At 49.0% G+C, this 14,974-nt stretch overlaps 3 long non-coding RNA genes across 3 annotated transcripts; all 3 read left to right on the forward strand.

Annotated features, from left to right (window-relative positions):
- The first annotated feature begins 4,033 nt into the window (after positions 1-4,033).
- Positions 4,034-4,297, forward strand: LOC118516943. The gene is made up of 3 exons (XR_004908181.1): positions 4,034-4,076; positions 4,133-4,211; positions 4,279-4,297. It is a non-coding gene; the product is annotated as an uncharacterized LOC118516943 (long non-coding RNA).
- A 4,290-nt stretch (positions 4,298-8,587) lies between these two features.
- LOC118516941 lies at positions 8,588-8,851 on the forward strand. The gene is made up of 3 exons (XR_004908179.1): positions 8,588-8,630; positions 8,687-8,765; positions 8,833-8,851. It is a non-coding gene; the product is annotated as an uncharacterized LOC118516941 (long non-coding RNA).
- Positions 8,852-13,141: 4,290 nt separating this feature from the next.
- LOC118516935 lies at positions 13,142-13,405 on the forward strand. The gene is made up of 3 exons (XR_004908173.1): positions 13,142-13,184; positions 13,241-13,319; positions 13,387-13,405. It is a non-coding gene; the product is annotated as an uncharacterized LOC118516935 (long non-coding RNA).
- Positions 13,406-14,974: the final 1,569 nt, after the last annotated feature.

Raw genomic sequence — 14,974 nt, forward strand, 5'->3', positions numbered from 1 at the left:
ATCTCTCCTAACGCGTCGATATTCCCCCAGCAGTTTAGGGATGTGGTACCGCATCCTTAATTCGCTCAAAACCGTGTTGTGGTTGCCGTGTTTGTACCTTTCGTGGTGCTCCCGAATAATGAGATCGGTTCCGTAGTCTCGCCGAGGAAGGATGATCGGGTTCCGTGAGGAATTGTTGATGCCTACGCATTCCGTCAAACGTCCCCCCACTCTCAGGATCCCGTGGTCGTTCAGAATAGGCGTAGGCCCTTCCTGCATTGAATCAACCACCTTGCGTGAATTGGACGCCCAATTCCGTATCTCGAAGCCCCCTTTCGCGTGAATATAGCGAACCGTTTTAGCTTGCTCAGTAGCTTCCTCTTCCGTTTCCACGTTGACAAGCATGTCATCGACATAATGTTCCTCTTCGATGCATTCCACCGCTCGCGGGAAATCCTGCCGGAAACGTGATGCATTTCGGTTTTTCACGAACTGTGCGCTAGTGGGCGAGCATGCTGCACCAAACGTCATAACGGTAACCACGTAAACAGCAGGTTCGCCTCGAAGGTCGTCCCAGAATATCATTTGGCTGCGTTGGTCGTCCTTCTTCATTCCTACTCGATGGAACATCTCGCGAATATCACCGACGCTACAGCGGCGCTGGTCTTCACATGGCATGGCCGGGATTCAAATCCCCATGAGCAGTCATGCAGCTTTTTGATGAAACTTTCGTTTTGTTTTTTTTTTTTTATGTGGAGTTTCTGTTTTCCAGTCGTTTTAGCATAATTTGTGGCCGACCTTTTACCCGACGTTTAATGCGTTCGCGCATTTTCGCCTCGAGGACGCGTTTATTTAGACCAACGACGACGGTTTTGAGACGATAAGTGTCATCGTTTTTTTTTTAAACTATGTCGTCGCCTATGAACATGCACATTGTAATATTATTGTACCGGCACCAGTGATGGCACCGACGTACGCGTTGTACAAACAACCAGATCACTCCCATTGGCACTCCTTTTGCCCCCGGCCCCGTCGTTTTTAGTCCCCCGTGGGGGTAGTTGCGAAAAAATCACGAATTTTCAGCACTGCCGCATAGACGCACGCCCATACAAAGCTGGCCGCGTTGATCGGGCCCTTCTCAGGCGGCGAGCAGTACTGGCAGCTGTGCGCGCTGTACAAGCCATCATTTCCACTGGCGCACCTTTTCCCAGCATCGCGAATCACCGGCGTCGTTGTTAGTTTCGCCTCACAGTAGTGCGCCAAACACGCGCGCACCCAGCACTGCACTATAAACGCACGGCATTCATACAGGCCCGGCAATGCGGTCGCTTCTCGCACAATGTTTGAATATCGTACGGTGCAAGGTAATGAATTGTATGGGTGTAAATAAACAAATGATATGTGTGTGTGTGTGTGTGTGCGTGCGTGCGTGCGTGCGTGATGTACAAGTTGTGTTCGTTGCGCAGTGCTGTCTGCCCAGCACTGTGTATTGCCCAGGTGCCCATATACTGCTACGGGTAAAACCCAGTCAAGGAACCCTCTTCTGGGTGGTGGTGGTTGATGAAGTTTGTGAAGCAATTTTATTCGATCCTTCGATACAATCTCAAAACTGTGTACAATTATCAGACCAAACCATGTGTGTTGTGTTGTTCACGGGCAAAGCTGGTCCCTGGAATGCGGAATGGGAATGCGAATGGGAAGAAAACAAAAGTAAGCTTTAGATAGAAATAAAACTACATTTCTGTGTAATTGAAACAGTGGCCGTGCAGTGACTATTTATTGTTTATTTTAAATGCGTAATGGTCTAACGTAATGGTAAAGTAATCCTCCTTGGCCACCTCGTTCTCGTTCTCGTTGGTCGTTGGCTATTCATGTGCCGAGTGCATGCGTCGTACCGTGGTCCAAAATCTAGCCGGATCTAGCACATTGAGCGGGTGCTGCGCTCGGTGGTATACCGGCGCGCTCTTCGGTCCTAGCATTTCGTCATTGTCCAAAAGCAAATGTGGAGCCAGCACCAAAAACAGCTGTTCAGCCCACCCTGGCAGGCGACAGCTGGCAAAGGCTAACTGCCAACATGGTAGCCCGAGATGCTCGATGCTCATGCGTAAGTATGTCGTAAAGGAGTCCGCCAACAGTGTCCACTTCCACGATCCCACTTCCAACAAATAAATTTCCGGACGGGTTGTAACATTTGTCTTGTACACGAGCAAAACGAAACCCCTGTCACCTATGCGCTCGAGCTCGAAAACAGTTCCCGGTCCTTTCAGTTCGAGGTTCTGGATGTGCGTCAATTTAGGTATGTAGAGGTGGCCTACACGTAATTTTGCGCGCTTCGAATAGTTGTACGTCCAGCTCGTGTGCATCCCATCGGTCGACATGTAAAAACGCTTCATGTCGTCCGGCATAAAAACGAAGTTCTTGTATTCCCAAACCCTTAAATCTGCCGCTGTGCATGGTCCGTTGTCATCTGATGTCACGTTGCTCACTCGTGGCAGCTCGTTCAGTTTTTTCTTCAGTTCAAACGTGAGTTTCTCCAGGTGCAACGTATCGTTGCGACGGTTTCCGATCTTACGGCTGGCCATTTTCGATAAAAAATGTTGCTGATATGAGACACAGTGGAAAAAGCGTCTGTTGCACACGTCAGCTTGCTAAATAATGGTTTCAACGCATGCCTGACTTTTACTTATTAATTATTCCTATGGATGGTTTCCAATGTGTGCTGAGATGTGTTTTCAATTCACACTGTTATTATTTAATGTTGTCTAGTAGGCATACAGAGATTTGCCGTGTTTCTCATGTTTTCAATTAAGTGTTTCGTGTTCCGTGTGCCGGCCTCGCATTCGCCCGTTACACACAGTGTTTGAAAGTGTATGCTCGACGTTAATTCGACGTCTTTGCGTTGAAAACACCACAGGCGGGCGGCCTGCCCCCCGGACAGAATTCGGAGGCTTCCTGTTACCTCCGCTCGATCCAGTTACCAAATACACGAAAGAAAGCTCGCGCGAGTGATTTGTGTTTGCTGTGCACATCCTGCCAGGCTTACCAATGCGCGTGTGCTGAGTCTCTCCAGCATCCAGGACTGCCTGAGATGCGTGCAAGTGGCCATCGCGTGATGGAGAGTGTTTCGTGCGCGTGGATGTCTGCCGGTCTGCCGGGGGGCAGTGTGTTGTAATTGTTGTTTCACACGCTCTTCTGCTAGACGATACTTCTGGATGCTGAATGCGCGGTACGTCCAGTGCATACGTTGGGTGAGTAGTTTCGCATTCCGGTAACGATGACGGTAACATCAACCACCGTGTTCCGGACACCAACGGATGTGCTTGATTATACTCACGGTGATGTTTTTTTTTTTTTTTTTTGCTCCGTCGCAGGAACGCACAGGAACGGAACATCTAGCCGTCGTTTGACGATGTACGAAACAAGGATTTGGGCATCGGGTAAGAGCGCACATACCGTTCACTTTCGCAAATTCAGCCAAATACTGTCACACGTTCTTAACCACTGTCCGTTTGTTGCAGCTCCCGATTGCAGCCCCGCCACGCGTCCAGGAAGTGGTCCGAGAATCAATATAGTGCTGGAACGCTCTCCTGAAGACACCGGTGTTGAAACGCGGTTGAATTTTTTAGAAATCTTTAATGCAGAGAGAAATCAAAAAATTAGTAAAAAATTAGTTCGTCGTTTCAACCTCGTTTCCAGACTGCTCTTGCTCATTCCCGTCGGGTAGACGCGAGCTCCCTTTTTCCGATCTTTCCTCTTCTTTCTTGTGTTCCTTTGCTTTCCAACATTGTCCCCCCAAGTGCGCCACGGTTAAATATATTTGTTAGGCGATAATAAACACCTCAATGCTAAAAGGTTTATAAATTACCGACTTTATAAACCCGATCTTCGTGATGACACACCTTTCTTTCGCGATTGTACAAACCGTGGCTTCACGTCCCATCTTCTGTCAGTTGCCTCGTGTGTGTGTGCGTTTGTTTGTTTGTTTATTTGCTTGCTTGCTGTTTGTTACTTTCGCTATATTCTGTATTCGACTCTTGCCGTGCGGTTTTCTACTAAGCTGATACATCTAAGACTGCTAATTTGTGTGCGGGTCTAACGTAAGTTCCACTGCTCGTTTGTACCGTGGCTTGCCTAACTTGACCGTCCTTTCCAGGTATTATTGAGACAATTCGTCCTTTTGGCGTGTTATTCGTGTTATAGGGTCGGCCAGTCCGTCGTTCAGGGGCACGTAGGTAAGTGGTCTCGAATTAAGGATGAGTTCGATCTCCGTGAACGTTGACAGCATTACTTCATCCGTAGGGCGCTTGGGGAACACGAACTGATGCAGTACCTTCTTCACGGAACGTACCAAACGCTCCCAGCAGCCGCCAAAGTGAGGCGCCAGTATGCATGACGCTGTGTTGAGGGACGCCGCTATCTCGAGATGTACAGCTCTCGACGTGAAGCAGAGAAAACGGGCCGAAGTAGTCGATCCCTGTGAAGGAAAAGGCACGTTAATAAAATGCGGTTCTTTGTTGTGGTAAATTACCCATTAGCGGTGGCTCCGGTCGCGCGTTGTTCACTTTGCACCACTGACAATCTCTCCTAACGCGTCGATATTCCCCCAGCAGTTTAGGGATGTGGTACCGCATCCTTAATTCGCTCAAAACCGTGTTGTGGTTGCCGTGTTTGTACCTTTCGTGGTGCTCCCGAATAATGAGATCGGTTCCGTAGTCTCGCCGAGGAAGGATGATCGGGTTCCGTGAGGAATTGTTGATGCCTACGCATTCCGTCAAACGTCCCCCCACTCTCAGGATCCCGTGGTCGTTCAGAATAGGCGTAGGCCCTTCCTGCATTGAATCAACCACCTTGCGTGAATTGGACGCCCAATTCCGTATCTCGAAGCCCCCTTTCGCGTGAATATAGCGAACCGTTTTAGCTTGCTCAGTAGCTTCCTCTTCCGTTTCCACGTTGACAAGCATGTCATCGACATAATGTTCCTCTTCGATGCATTCCACCGCTCGCGGGAAATCCTGCCGGAAACGTGATGCATTTCGGTTTTTCACGAACTGTGCGCTAGTGGGCGAGCATGCTGCACCAAACGTCATAACGGTAACCACGTAAACAGCAGGTTCGCCTCGAAGGTCGTCCCAGAATATCATTTGGCTGCGTTGGTCGTCCTTCTTCATTCCTACTCGATGGAACATCTCGCGAATATCACCGACGCTACAGCGGCGCTGGTCTTCACATGGCATGGCCGGGATTCAAATCCCCATGAGCAGTCATGCAGCTTTTTGATGAAACTTTCGTTTTGTTTTTTTTTTTTTTATGTGGAGTTTCTGTTTTCCAGTCGTTTTAGCATAATTTGTGGCCGACCTTTTACCCGACGTTTAATGCGTTCGCGCATTTTCGCCTCGAGGACGCGTTTATTTAGACCAACGACGACGGTTTTGAGACGATAAGTGTCATCGTTTTTTTTTTAAACTATGTCGTCGCCTATGAACATGCACATTGTAATATTATTGTACCGGCACCAGTGATGGCACCGACGTACGCGTTGTACAAACAACCAGATCACTCCCATTGGCACTCCTTTTGCCCCCGGCCCCGTCGTTTTTAGTCCCCCGTGGGGGTAGTTGCGAAAAAATCACGAATTTTCAGCACTGCCGCATAGACGCACGCCCATACAAAGCTGGCCGCGTTGATCGGGCCCTTCTCAGGCGGCGAGCAGTACTGGCAGCTGTGCGCGCTGTACAAGCCATCATTTCCACTGGCGCACCTTTTCCCAGCATCGCGAATCACCGGCGTCGTTGTTAGTTTCGCCTCACAGTAGTGCGCCAAACACGCGCGCACCCAGCACTGCACTATAAACGCACGGCATTCATACAGGCCCGGCAATGCGGTCGCTTCTCGCACAATGTTTGAATATCGTACGGTGCAAGGTAATGAATTGTATGGGTGTAAATAAACAAATGATATGTGTGTGTGTGTGTGTGCGTGCGTGCGTGCGTGCGTGATGTACAAGTTGTGTTCGTTGCGCAGTGCTGTCTGCCCAGCACTGTGTATTGCCCAGGTGCCCATATACTGCTACGGGTAAAACCCAGTCAAGGAACCCTCTTCTGGGTGGTGGTGGTTGATGAAGTTTGTGAAGCAATTTTATTCGATCCTTCGATACAATCTCAAAACTGTGTACAATTATCAGACCAAACCATGTGTGTTGTGTTGTTCACGGGCAAAGCTGGTCCCTGGAATGCGGAATGGGAATGCGAATGGGAAGAAAACAAAAGTAAGCTTTAGATAGAAATAAAACTACATTTCTGTGTAATTGAAACAGTGGCCGTGCAGTGACTATTTATTGTTTATTTTAAATGCGTAATGGTCTAACGTAATGGTAAAGTAATCCTCCTTGGCCACCTCGTTCTCGTTCTCGTTGGTCGTTGGCTATTCATGTGCCGAGTGCATGCGTCGTACCGTGGTCCAAAATCTAGCCGGATCTAGCACATTGAGCGGGTGCTGCGCTCGGTGGTATACCGGCGCGCTCTTCGGTCCTAGCATTTCGTCATTGTCCAAAAGCAAATGTGGAGCCAGCACCAAAAACAGCTGTTCAGCCCACCCTGGCAGGCGACAGCTGGCAAAGGCTAACTGCCAACATGGTAGCCCGAGATGCTCGATGCTCATGCGTAAGTATGTCGTAAAGGAGTCCGCCAACAGTGTCCACTTCCACGATCCCACTTCCAACAAATAAATTTCCGGACGGGTTGTAACATTTGTCTTGTACACGAGCAAAACGAAACCCCTGTCACCTATGCGCTCGAGCTCGAAAACAGTTCCCGGTCCTTTCAGTTCGAGGTTCTGGATGTGCGTCAATTTAGGTATGTAGAGGTGGCCTACACGTAATTTTGCGCGCTTCGAATAGTTGTACGTCCAGCTCGTGTGCATCCCATCGGTCGACATGTAAAAACGCTTCATGTCGTCCGGCATAAAAACGAAGTTCTTGTATTCCCAAACCCTTAAATCTGCCGCTGTGCATGGTCCGTTGTCATCTGATGTCACGTTGCTCACTCGTGGCAGCTCGTTCAGTTTTTTCTTCAGTTCAAACGTGAGTTTCTCCAGGTGCAACGTATCGTTGCGACGGTTTCCGATCTTACGGCTGGCCATTTTCGATAAAAAATGTTGCTGATATGAGACACAGTGGAAAAAGCGTCTGTTGCACACGTCAGCTTGCTAAATAATGGTTTCAACGCATGCCTGACTTTTACTTATTAATTATTCCTATGGATGGTTTCCAATGTGTGCTGAGATGTGTTTTCAATTCACACTGTTATTATTTAATGTTGTCTAGTAGGCATACAGAGATTTGCCGTGTTTCTCATGTTTTCAATTAAGTGTTTCGTGTTCCGTGTGCCGGCCTCGCATTCGCCCGTTACACACAGTGTTTGAAAGTGTATGCTCGACGTTAATTCGACGTCTTTGCGTTGAAAACACCACAGGCGGGCGGCCTGCCCCCCGGACAGAATTCGGAGGCTTCCTGTTACCTCCGCTCGATCCAGTTACCAAATACACGAAAGAAAGCTCGCGCGAGTGATTTGTGTTTGCTGTGCACATCCTGCCAGGCTTACCAATGCGCGTGTGCTGAGTCTCTCCAGCATCCAGGACTGCCTGAGATGCGTGCAAGTGGCCATCGCGTGATGGAGAGTGTTTCGTGCGCGTGGATGTCTGCCGGTCTGCCGGGGGGCAGTGTGTTGTAATTGTTGTTTCACACGCTCTTCTGCTAGACGATACTTCTGGATGCTGAATGCGCGGTACGTCCAGTGCATACGTTGGGTGAGTAGTTTCGCATTCCGGTAACGATGACGGTAACATCAACCACCGTGTTCCGGACACCAACGGATGTGCTTGATTATACTCACGGTGATGTTTTTTTTTTTTTTTTTGCTCCGTCGCAGGAACGCACAGGAACGGAACATCTAGCCGTCGTTTGACGATGTACGAAACAAGGATTTGGGCATCGGGTAAGAGCGCACATACCGTTCACTTTCGCAAATTCAGCCAAATACTGTCACACGTTCTTAACCACTGTCCGTTTGTTGCAGCTCCCGATTGCAGCCCCGCCACGCGTCCAGGAAGTGGTCCGAGAATCAATATAGTGCTGGAACGCTCTCCTGAAGACACCGGTGTTGAAACGCGGTTGAATTTTTTAGAAATCTTTAATGCAGAGAGAAATCAAAAAATTAGTAAAAAATTAGTTCGTCGTTTCAACCTCGTTTCCAGACTGCTCTTGCTCATTCCCGTCGGGTAGACGCGAGCTCCCTTTTTCCGATCTTTCCTCTTCTTTCTTGTGTTCCTTTGCTTTCCAACATTGTCCCCCCAAGTGCGCCACGGTTAAATATATTTGTTAGGCGATAATAAACACCTCAATGCTAAAAGGTTTATAAATTACCGACTTTATAAACCCGATCTTCGTGATGACACACCTTTCTTTCGCGATTGTACAAACCGTGGCTTCACGTCCCATCTTCTGTCAGTTGCCTCGTGTGTGTGTGCGTTTGTTTGTTTGTTTATTTGCTTGCTTGCTGTTTGTTACTTTCGCTATATTCTGTATTCGACTCTTGCCGTGCGGTTTTCTACTAAGCTGATACATCTAAGACTGCTAATTTGTGTGCGGGTCTAACGTAAGTTCCACTGCTCGTTTGTACCGTGGCTTGCCTAACTTGACCGTCCTTTCCAGGTATTATTGAGACAATTCGTCCTTTTGGCGTGTTATTCGTGTTATAGGGTCGGCCAGTCCGTCGTTCAGGGGCACGTAGGTAAGTGGTCTCGAATTAAGGATGAGTTCGATCTCCGTGAACGTTGACAGCATTACTTCATCCGTAGGGCGCTTGGGGAACACGAACTGATGCAGTACCTTCTTCACGGAACGTACCAAACGCTCCCAGCAGCCGCCAAAGTGAGGCGCCAGTATGCATGACGCTGTGTTGAGGGACGCCGCTATCTCGAGATGTACAGCTCTCGACGTGAAGCAGAGAAAACGGGCCGAAGTAGTCGATCCCTGTGAAGGAAAAGGCACGTTAATAAAATGCGGTTCTTTGTTGTGGTAAATTACCCATTAGCGGTGGCTCCGGTCGCGCGTTGTTCACTTTGCACCACTGACAATCTCTCCTAACGCGTCGATATTCCCCCAGCAGTTTAGGGATGTGGTACCGCATCCTTAATTCGCTCAAAACCGTGTTGTGGTTGCCGTGTTTGTACCTTTCGTGGTGCTCCCGAATAATGAGATCGGTTCCGTAGTCTCGCCGAGGAAGGATGATCGGGTTCCGTGAGGAATTGTTGATGCCTACGCATTCCGTCAAACGTCCCCCCACTCTCAGGATCCCGTGGTCGTTCAGAATAGGCGTAGGCCCTTCCTGCATTGAATCAACCACCTTGCGTGAATTGGACGCCCAATTCCGTATCTCGAAGCCCCCTTTCGCGTGAATATAGCGAACCGTTTTAGCTTGCTCAGTAGCTTCCTCTTCCGTTTCCACGTTGACAAGCATGTCATCGACATAATGTTCCTCTTCGATGCATTCCACCGCTCGCGGGAAATCCTGCCGGAAACGTGATGCATTTCGGTTTTTCACGAACTGTGCGCTAGTGGGCGAGCATGCTGCACCAAACGTCATAACGGTAACCACGTAAACAGCAGGTTCGCCTCGAAGGTCGTCCCAGAATATCATTTGGCTGCGTTGGTCGTCCTTCTTCATTCCTACTCGATGGAACATCTCGCGAATATCACCGACGCTACAGCGGCGCTGGTCTTCACATGGCATGGCCGGGATTCAAATCCCCATGAGCAGTCATGCAGCTTTTTGATGAAACTTTCGTTTTGTTTTTTTTTTTTATGTGGAGTTTCTGTTTTCCAGTCGTTTTAGCATAATTTGTGGCCGACCTTTTACCCGACGTTTAATGCGTTCGCGCATTTTCGCCTCGAGGACGCGTTTATTTAGACCAACGACGACGGTTTTGAGACGATAAGTGTCATCGTTTTTTTTTTAAACTATGTCGTCGCCTATGAACATGCACATTGTAATATTATTGTACCGGCACCAGTGATGGCACCGACGTACGCGTTGTACAAACAACCAGATCACTCCCATTGGCACTCCTTTTGCCCCCGGCCCCGTCGTTTTTAGTCCCCCGTGGGGGTAGTTGCGAAAAAATCACGAATTTTCAGCACTGCCGCATAGACGCACGCCCATACAAAGCTGGCCGCGTTGATCGGGCCCTTCTCAGGCGGCGAGCAGTACTGGCAGCTGTGCGCGCTGTACAAGCCATCATTTCCACTGGCGCACCTTTTCCCAGCATCGCGAATCACCGGCGTCGTTGTTAGTTTCGCCTCACAGTAGTGCGCCAAACACGCGCGCACCCAGCACTGCACTATAAACGCACGGCATTCATACAGGCCCGGCAATGCGGTCGCTTCTCGCACAATGTTTGAATATCGTACGGTGCAAGGTAATGAATTGTATGGGTGTAAATAAACAAATGATATGTGTGTGTGTGTGTGTGTGCGTGCGTGCGTGCGTGCGTGATGTACAAGTTGTGTTCGTTGCGCAGTGCTGTCTGCCCAGCACTGTGTATTGCCCAGGTGCCCATATACTGCTACGGGTAAAACCCAGTCAAGGAACCCTCTTCTGGGTGGTGGTGGTTGATGAAGTTTGTGAAGCAATTTTATTCGATCCTTCGATACAATCTCAAAACTGTGTACAATTATCAGACCAAACCATGTGTGTTGTGTTGTTCACGGGCAAAGCTGGTCCCTGGAATGCGGAATGGGAATGCGAATGGGAAGAAAACAAAAGTAAGCTTTAGATAGAAATAAAACTACATTTCTGTGTAATTGAAACAGTGGCCGTGCAGTGACTATTTATTGTTTATTTTAAATGCGTAATGGTCTAACGTAATGGTAAAGTAATCCTCCTTGGCCACCTCGTTCTCGTTCTCGTTGGTCGTTGGCTATTCATGTGCCGAGTGCATGCGTCGTACCGTGGTCCAAAATCTAGCCGGATCTAGCACATTGAGCGGGTGCTGCGCTCGGTGGTATACCGGCGCGCTCTTCGGTCCTAGCATTTCGTCATTGTCCAAAAGCAAATGTGGAGCCAGCACCAAAAACAGCTGTTCAGCCCACCCTGGCAGGCGACAGCTGGCAAAGGCTAACTGCCAACATGGTAGCCCGAGATGCTCGATGCTCATGCGTAAGTATGTCGTAAAGGAGTCCGCCAACAGTGTCCACTTCCACGATCCCACTTCCAACAAATAAATTTCCGGACGGGTTGTAACATTTGTCTTGTACACGAGCAAAACGAAACCCCTGTCACCTATGCGCTCGAGCTCGAAAACAGTTCCCGGTCCTTTCAGTTCGAGGTTCTGGATGTGCGTCAATTTAGGTATGTAGAGGTGGCCTACACGTAATTTTGCGCGCTTCGAATAGTTGTACGTCCAGCTCGTGTGCATCCCATCGGTCGACATGTAAAAACGCTTCATGTCGTCCGGCATAAAAACGAAGTTCTTGTATTCCCAAACCCTTAAATCTGCCGCTGTGCATGGTCCGTTGTCATCTGATGTCACGTTGCTCACTCGTGGCAGCTCGTTCAGTTTTTTCTTCAGTTCAAACGTGAGTTTCTCCAGGTGCAACGTATCGTTGCGACGGTTTCCGATCTTACGGCTGGCCATTTTCGATAAAAAATGTTGCTGATATGAGACACAGTGGAAAAAGCGTCTGTTGCACACGTCAGCTTGCTAAATAATGGTTTCAACGCATGCCTGACTTTTACTTATTAATTATTCCTATGGATGGTTTCCAATGTGTGCTGAGATGTGTTTTCAATTCACACTGTTATTATTTAATGTTGTCTAGTAGGCATACAGAGATTTGCCGTGTTTCTCATGTTTTCAATTAAGTGTTTCGTGTTCCGTGTGCCGGCCTCGCATTCGCCCGTTACACACAGTGTTTGAAAGTGTATGCTCGACGTTAATTCGACGTCTTTGCGTTGAAAACACCACAGGCGGGCGGCCTGCCCCCCGGACAGAATTCGGAGGCTTCCTGTTACCTCCGCTCGATCCAGTTACCAAATACACGAAAGAAAGCTCGCGCGAGTGATTTGTGTTTGCTGTGCACATCCTGCCAGGCTTACCAATGCGCGTGTGCTGAGTCTCTCCAGCATCCAGGACTGCCTGAGATGCGTGCAAGTGGCCATCGCGTGATGGAGAGTGTTTCGTGCGCGTGGATGTCTGCCGGTCTGCCGGGGGGCAGTGTGTTGTAATTGTTGTTTCACACGCTCTTCTGCTAGACGATACTTCTGGATGCTGAATGCGCGGTACGTCCAGTGCATACGTTGGGTGAGTAGTTTCGCATTCCGGTAACGATGACGGTAACATCAACCACCGTGTTCCGGACACCAACGGATGTGCTTGATTATACTCACGGTGATGTTTTTTTTTTTTTTTTTGCTCCGTCGCAGGAACGCACAGGAACGGAACATCTAGCCGTCGTTTGACGATGTACGAAACAAGGATTTGGGCATCGGGTAAGAGCGCACATACCGTTCACTTTCGCAAATTCAGCCAAATACTGTCACACGTTCTTAACCACTGTCCGTTTGTTGCAGCTCCCGATTGCAGCCCCGCCACGCGTCCAGGAAGTGGTCCGAGAATCAATATAGTGCTGGAACGCTCTCCTGAAGACACCGGTGTTGAAACGCGGTTGAATTTTTTAGAAATCTTTAATGCAGAGAGAAATCAAAAAATTAGTAAAAAATTAGTTCGTCGTTTCAACCTCGTTTCCAGACTGCTCTTGCTCATTCCCGTCGGGTAGACGCGAGCTCCCTTTTTCCGATCTTTCCTCTTCTTTCTTGTGTTCCTTTGCTTTCCAACATTGTCCCCCCAAGTGCGCCACGGTTAAATATATTTGTTAGGCGATAATAAACACCTCAATGCTAAAAGGTTTATAAATTACCGACTTTATAAACCCGATCTTCGTGATGACACACCTTTCTTTCGCGATTGTACAAACCGTGGCTTCACGTCCCATCTTCTGTCAGTTGCCTCGTGTGTGTGTGCGTTTGTTTGTTTGTTTATTTGCTTGCTTGCTGTTTGTTACTTTCGCTATATTCTGTATTCGACTCTTGCCGTGCGGTTTTCTACTAAGCTGATACATCTAAGACTGCTAATTTGTGTGCGGGTCTAACGTAAGTTCCACTGCTCGTTTGTACCGTGGCTTGCCTAACTTGACCGTCCTTTCCAGGTATTATTGAGACAATTCGTCCTTTTGGCGTGTTATTCGTGTTATAGGGTCGGCCAGTCCGTCGTTCAGGGGCACGTAGGTAAGTGGTCTCGAATTAAGGATGAGTTCGATCTCCGTGAACGTTGACAGCATTACTTCATCCGTAGGGCGCTTGGGGAACACGAACTGATGCAGTACCTTCTTCACGGAACGTACCAAACGCTCCCAGCAGCCGCCAAAGTGAGGCGCCAGTATGCATGACGCTGTGTTGAGGGACGCCGCTATCTCGAGATGTACAGCTCTCGACGTGAAGCAGAGAAAACGGGCCGAAGTAGTCGATCCCTGTGAAGGAAAAGGCACGTTAATAAAATGCGGTTCTTTGTTGTGGTAAATTACCCATTAGCGGTGGCTCCGGTCGCGCGTTGTTCACTTTGCACCACTGACAATCTCTCCTAACGCGTCGATATTCCCCCAGCAGTTTAGGGATGTGGTACCGCATCCTTAATTCGCTCAAAACCGTGTTGTGGTTGCCGTGTTTGTACCTTTCGTGGTGCTCCCGAATAATGAGATCGGTTCCGTAGTCTCGCCGAGGAAGGATGATCGGGTTCCGTGAGGAATTGTTGATGCCTACGCATTCCGTCAAACGTCCCCCCACTCTCAGGATCCCGTGGTCGTTCAGAATAGGCGTAGGCCCTTCCTGCATTGAATCAACCACCTTGCGTGAATTGGACGCCCAATTCCGTATCTCGAAGCCCCCTTTCGCGTGAATATAGCGAACCGTTTTAGCTTGCTCAGTAGCTTCCTCTTCCGTTTCCACGTTGACAAGCATGTCATCGACATAATGTTCCTCTTCGATGCATTCCACCGCTCGCGGGAAATCCTGCCGGAAACGTGATGCATTTCGGTTTTTCACGAACTGTGCGCTAGTGGGCGAGCATGCTGCACCAAACGTCATAACGGTAACCACGTAAACAGCAGGTTCGCCTCGAAGGTCGTCCCAGAATATCATTTGGCTGCGTTGGTCGTCCTTCTTCATTCCTACTCGATGGAACATCTCGCGAATATCACCGACGCTACAGCGGCGCTGGTCTTCACATGGCATGGCCGGGATTCAAATCCCCATGAGCAGTCATGCAGCTTTTTGATGAAACTTTCGTTTTGTTTTTTTTTTTTATGTGGAGTTTCTGTTTTCCAGTCGTTTTAGCATAATTTGTGGCCGACCTTTTACCCGACGTTTAATGCGTTCGCGCATTTTCGCCTCGAGGACGCGTTTATTTAGACCAACGACGACGGTTTTGAGACGATAAGTGTCATCGTTTTTTTTTAAACTATGTCGTCGCCTATGAACATGCACATTGTAATATTATTGTACCGGCACCAGTGATGGCACCGACGTACGCGTTGTACAAACAACCAGATCACTCCCATTGGCACTCCTTTTGCCCCCGGCCCCGTCGTTTTTAGTCCCCCGTGGGGGTAGTTGCGAAAAAATCACGAATTTTCAGCACTGCCGCATAGACGCACGCCCATACAAAGCTGGCCGCGTTGATCGGGCCCTTCTCAGGCGGCGAGCAGTACTGGCAGCTGTGCGCGCTGTACAAGCCATCATTTCCACTGGCGCACCTTTTCCCAGCATCGCGAATCACCGGCGTCGTTGTTAGTTTCGCCTCACAGTAGTGCGCCAAACACGCGCGCACCCAGCACTGCACTATAAACGCACGGCATTCATACAGGCCCGGCAATGCGGTCGCTTCT

Source organism: Anopheles stephensi, unplaced genomic scaffold, assembly GCF_013141755.1.
Source record: "Anopheles stephensi strain Indian unplaced genomic scaffold, UCI_ANSTEP_V1.0 ucontig420, whole genome shotgun sequence".
NCBI classification, from domain to species: domain Eukaryota; kingdom Metazoa; phylum Arthropoda; class Insecta; order Diptera; family Culicidae; genus Anopheles; species Anopheles stephensi.